Below are 6000 nucleotides of genomic sequence, written 5' to 3'. Positions count from 1 at the left end.
AAAAAATTTATTTTTTAAATTTTTATAGAAATATAGTAGATTTACAATATTGTATACATTTCAGGTATACAGTACAGTGATACAGCTATATATGCTTATTTACATGTTTTGTGTCTTCTATTTTTACATTCTCTTCATTGATTATATTTCCCTGTGCTATACAGTAGGTCCTTGTTGGTTATCTATTTTATGTATTTGTTGCTATTCAGTCGCTAAGTCATGTCCAACTCTTTGCAACCCCATGGACTGCAGCACGCCAGGCTTCCCTGTCCTTCACTACCTCCCAGAGTTTGCTCAAATTCTTGTCCATTGTGTTGATGATACCATCCAAGCATCTCATCTTCTGTCACCCCCTTCTCCTCTTGCCCTCAATCTTTTCCAGTGTCAGGGTCTTTTCCAATGATTGTCTTTTCCCAACAGGTGGCCAAAGTACTGGAGCTTCAACTTCAGCATCAGTCCTTTCAAAGAATATTCAGGGTTGATTTCCTTTAGGATTAATTGGTTTGATATTTTTGCAGTTGAAAGTCCTCTCAAGAGTCCTCTCCAGCACCACAGTTCAAAAGCATCAACTCTTTGGCATTTGGCACTTCAGCACTCTTTATGGTCCAACTCTCACATCCATACATAACTACTGAAAAAACCATAGTTTGACTATACAGAACTTTGTCAGCAAAGTGATGTCTCTGCTTTTTAATACATTGTCTAGGTTTGTCATAGCTTTCCTTCCAAGGAGCAAACATCTTCTAATTTCATGACTGCATTTTATGTATAGTGGTGTTCTTTAATCCCAAACTCCTAATTTATCCTTCTCCCCTCCCCTAAAAAAATTCAAAGAAAGAAGATGCCAGCATCAGGAAGGACTTGATCCCCAGAAGTCATGGACAAGCTTGCCAAGGGAGTTGCTACTTGGACCACTTGAAGCAGCCTAGGGATTCGGAGCTGCCACCACAGCTATCAGCTCCAGGAGGAGACACTTGGACCACGATCCATGGCTGGCTACCCCCAGGAAGCTACCGACTGGGTATTCATAATTCTTTAAAGCCAATAATGACAGTCTTCACATTATTAGGTATTTAGGTTTCATTGTATACATTTAAGAGAGTGACATAACAGTTTTATTTCAAAATGAATTTTTAAGTTATGCCAGAAATTATTTCCTTTATAGTGATTTAAATGTAGATGTTAACTCAAGAATGAATGAGCTCTGAACTAGTTTTTCAGAATCCTTTCCACGGTTCATGGGCAAGAGTGTGGGGACCACAGCTTTCTCTGGCACCAAGATTACCTTCGCATGTGTGAGAGTGATGTAGACAAGAGAATGCTGGACTTCACGCCAACCAGGTTCAAGCCCCAGGGCCCACAGGCTTGCTCTCCCACACATGTCATTTGGGTCTCCACTCAGAAGTCACCTGGACCTCCCTAGTGGCGCAGTGGACAAGAATCCACCTGCCAACGCAGGAGACACAGGTTTGATCCCTGATCCGGGAATATCCCGTATGCCGCAGAGCAACTAAGCTGGTGCTCTGCAACAAGAGAAGCCACCACAATCAGAAGCAGGTTCACCATAAGGAAGAGCTGCCGACACTCGCTCAAACTAGAGAAAGCGCATAAAGCAATGATGACCCAGCACATCCAAAAATAAATAAATAAATAAATATTTTAAAAAAGAAGTCACCTCCTCAAAAGCCTTCTTTGACCCCCTTAGAAAGCTGCAAGCCAGCGCCTTCTGCCCTATATTTTCCTGGCTTAACCTCCCAGCACTTACCTCTCTACAACCTGTGTATTTCTTTGTTCACCATCTGCCTCCCCACTAGAAGGTAACCTCCTTGAGGGCCAGACCTGAGTCTCTCTTGTTCTCTGTGGCATCTCCTGAGCTTAGGACCATGCCTGTCAGGGTGAGGTAAACTGGTTCACCCAACATTTCAGCCTCAGGACTCGCCTGATCCTTATAGCTTGGGTTCTATGGGAGATGATGCTGCCGCCAAGCAGACCCCCAGGGAAGACACGGCAGAGAGAAGGGAGGCACAGTCACCACCGCAAATAACAAGCCACTCGCAGCCCTGCTTAATGAAGCTCAGGGGCAGAGCAACACAGTCACAGCCCCCACCTCACTTCTGCTTTCCTAGCTCTTAAAAAGGCTTCATAGACCCAACACAGTTTGAAAACTATGAGATAGAGAATGTTTTAGGCATAAACAATAGGAATAGGCAATTTAAGAATGCAAAATAATTTTTAGTTGCTAAGAAAACACAGATAATGCCAGTTGTGTTCCAACCACAGAGCCAGGGGCTGGGGGGTCGGGGCAGGACAGGATCTTAAAGAATAGAATGCTCGTCAGGCATGTTCTGGCAGAGAAACATGTGAGGCAGGTGCAGAAAGAGGTCAACATCAGCTGGCAAGGATGAAAGTGGAAAGCTACCTATTAGATCTGACATAATCTCCATCAGAGACCTCCCTAGGCCAAGTTCATCAAGAGGGTGACCCGAGAGAGGCCAGCATGTTTTAAGACAGCAACCTAGGCCTCCTACCCCTCACAGCCTCTCTCCTGGAGGAGCACCAGCAGCGGAGCCAAGAGCAGAAGGACATCAGTCAATCAAGTTAATCAGTCAGGTTACCATAATCACATGGTCCACAGTGGGTAAGAGCCCCTCTGAGGGTCCATGGGGTAACGAGTGACCCTGAGCTACTTGCTTCATCCCCTGACTCACCCATCGCTCCTAGTCCTCTCACCATCCATAGGTAAGAGAGGGCTTATCAGCTCTGGATTGTGGAGGAATCCAAATGGCAGGGGCAGGGGACCAGGTCTCAGAGAAAGACAAGCCTGAAGAGAGGGGCTCAGCCCCAAGCCGATTTGTCACATCCTCTCCACTTCTGCTCCCAGCATCAGTTTCACCATCACCAGGCATCTGCCCCAGGATGGATGGGGCCCATGTGGTGGTCAGCAGCGAGAAGCAACGGAACATGGGCCCGGCGGTGGCAGCGCTGCAAAAGGAGGGCCTGAGCGTAAAGGGCACCGTGTCCCACATGTGAAGGGCAAGGGCCTAGAACAGCTGATGGCCACTCTGAGGGAGAGTGGTTATCTCAAAACTATAACATGGGGGAATATCCCCAGGGGCCCAGAGGTTAAGATTCTGCCTTCCAGCGTAGGGGGTGTGGGTTGGATCCTTGGTTGGGGAACTAAGGTACCAATGTGCTGCTAAAAAAAAAGAAATTTAATGTCAAAAAAAAAAAAAAACCCCAAAACTATAACCTTGGGAACACGGAACTTCTGGGACTGAGATTCCAAAAGATCCACTGGGAAGAGCTTTTAATATTACTCCTAAACATGACTGGTAGAGAACACCCTCAAGCCAAAAATAGAGATTCAGTTTGGTTCAGTTCATTCTCTCAGTCGTGTCTGGCTCTTTGTGACCCCATGGACTGCAGCACACCAGGCTTCCCTGTCCATCACCAACTCCCAGAGCTTGCTCAAACTCATGTCCACTACATGATGCCATCCAACCATCTCATTCTCTGTCATCCCATTCTCCTCCCACCTTCAATCTTTCCCAGCATCAGGGTCTTTTCCAATGAGTCGGTTCTTCACATCAGGAGGCCAAAGTGTTGGAGTTTCGACTTCAGCATCAGTCCTTCCAATGAATATTCAGGACTGATTTCCTTTAGGATGGACTGGTTGGATCTCCTTTGCAGTCCAAGGAACTCTCAAGAGTCTTCTCCAACACCACAGTTCAAAAGCAGCAATTCTTCAGCACTCAGCTCTCTTTATAGTCCAACTTTCACATCCATACATGACTACTAGAAAAACCATAGCTTTGACTAGATGGACCTTTGCTAGTAAAGTAATGTCTCTGCTTTCTAATATACTGTCTAGATTGGTCACAGCTTTTCTTCTAAGGAGCAAGTGTCTTTTAATTTCAAGGCCGCAGTCACCATCTGCAGTGATTTTGGAGCCCAAAAAAGTAAAGTCTCTCACTGTTTCCATTGTTTCCCCATCTATTGGCCAAGAAGTGATGGGGCCAGATGCCATGATGTTAGTTTTCTGAATGTTAAGTTTTAACCCAGCTTTTCCACTCTCCTCTTTTACTTTAATCAAGAGACTCTTTAGTTCTTAGCTTTCTGCCATAAGGGTGGTGTTATCTGCATATCTGAGGTTATTGATATTTCTCCTGGCAGTCTTGGTTCCAGCTTGTGCTTGTAGCCTAGAATAAAGGCAAACTTTGGCTATATTTCACAAAAGTGTCCACACACATACTCCTTAGTGGACATTGAGCATTCGAGGGCAGCGTGAAAACTGAAAGGTGGCCCTGGCCCTCAGGATGCTCTTAGAAGACACAGCTGGAGGGAGGCAGGAGAGGACTCTAACCCTGACCTAAGCTCCTCTTACTCTCCTTCACTGTCCTCAGTCTCCACTTCTGTTCATGCTCCAGCTGTCTGTACTTGCCCCATTCATATCTGACTCCCTTCTTTCTCTTTCCAGGGGAAGCTCTGTGGTTCTGGCTTCTCCACTGGGGTGTACGCCCAGAAGCTGTAAGTATGAAGTTCTATGGCTTTAGACTCAGAGACAGGACACCACTCCATTTGCCAAGAGAAGTTTAGAGGGCCAGCAAGATCCCAGGGCAGGCCATTGCTGGGTGGGGCACATCTCCATAAAATTTGGGTGAGTGTCTCAGATCTTCCTTCTCCAGAAAGGACACACAATGACATTATCAAAGGTCTCTACAATTGCTGCTGGAGGGATATATTTCTAGACACAGCTTAGAAATCAATTGAAACTCTCCTGCCAGTTACCATGTATGTCATCTGCTTCCTCTTCTGTTCACAAAAACAAGGGGTCTACAATGTCAATAAAACAACCCTGCTGGGATACACCAAGAAGTGGCACCAAACATCTGGGTGAATAGTCTGGTGCCAGGAGTTTTTGCCAAGGGGTGAGAACCAAGAACAGCTCCTGCTCCTGCCTCTCTGAGCGCCAGGGTGCCTTCCCCCGCCAGGCCGTGTCCCATAGGGACCTGGACTCTCAGACCTGGACCTGTGGACTCTCTTCTGAGGCTCTCATCCACAGCCTTTGGGATCAACAGTAGAATCAGGACTTTAGTCCTTTGTGAAGGACCAGCCCAGAGTGTCCCTCATCAGCCCTTTCACAAAGACACAGGCCTGTATGATGTGGAGCCCATGTGACTCCATCTGTATAAGCACTGGTGAACTTTTGACTTCTCCTTTAGCTATTTGAGGACTCAGCCTTCTGCCTCGTATAAAGTGACTCCATGAAATACAGAGGCAGGCTGTGAGTGAGGCAGTGTCCTTTGTAGATTTGGATTAACATGACCCCAGAAACTTCACGATGGACAAAAGATCATATACCATCTCTCTGCAGGCTGTTACCCATTCCTCTTTCTGAGATCTGATGACTCACCTAGTCCTGGGATGAGTAAAAGTCCCTGAGGAGTCATGTCTCCACTCGTGCAGCCCTCCACTCATCCCCACGGGGGTCAACTTCACAGCATCGCAGAGGAGCCCAGGGCTCACGGGGAGGTGTCATCACTCTCAGCCCCACCTCCTCTTTCCATTCAGAGCTGGGTGGCCCGAGGACTGTGCAGAACCAGTGTCCTTCCTGTGCTCTCCAGAAGCCGGCTCCATCACCGGCAAGAACATCATGGTAGCTGGCTTCTCCCCCCACCTCTGAGGGACATGAGCTCAGAGCTCAGGCTTGCCTCTTGATGTGAAGGCTCCACGTGATTCTGTGTTGGAAAGCCTCTATTAATGATAAGCCTGTGTTCCAAATACACACTCTACTTTAAAACCTCCACTGTCAGAAATAATAAAGGACAGCAGAAAATAGGGCTTGGGGTATGAAACTACCATTAAAACCAGCTAAAATAATGTCTGCTTTGCGGGAAAATAAAATATGTACTTGAGAGTCTAGCAAAAGGGAAGGAGCGAAAGATAGGAAGGGAGAGGGCTATAAGGAAGGGGGAAAATGCATTTTGAGCACACGGGAAA

At 46.6% G+C, this 6000-nt stretch overlaps 1 pseudogene; it reads left to right on the top strand.

The window, feature by feature from the left end:
• The first annotated feature begins 2781 nt into the window (after positions 1-2781).
• Positions 2782-6000, top strand: part of LOC136172516 (voltage-dependent anion-selective channel protein 3-like) — a 28167-nt pseudogene continuing 24948 nt past the window's right edge.

This window comes from Muntiacus reevesi, chromosome 7 (genome assembly GCF_963930625.1).
Source record: "Muntiacus reevesi chromosome 7, mMunRee1.1, whole genome shotgun sequence".
In the NCBI taxonomy this organism is placed as follows: Eukaryota; Metazoa; Chordata; class Mammalia; order Artiodactyla; family Cervidae; genus Muntiacus; species Muntiacus reevesi.
This window is presented reverse-complemented; position numbering and strand designations above follow the sequence as displayed.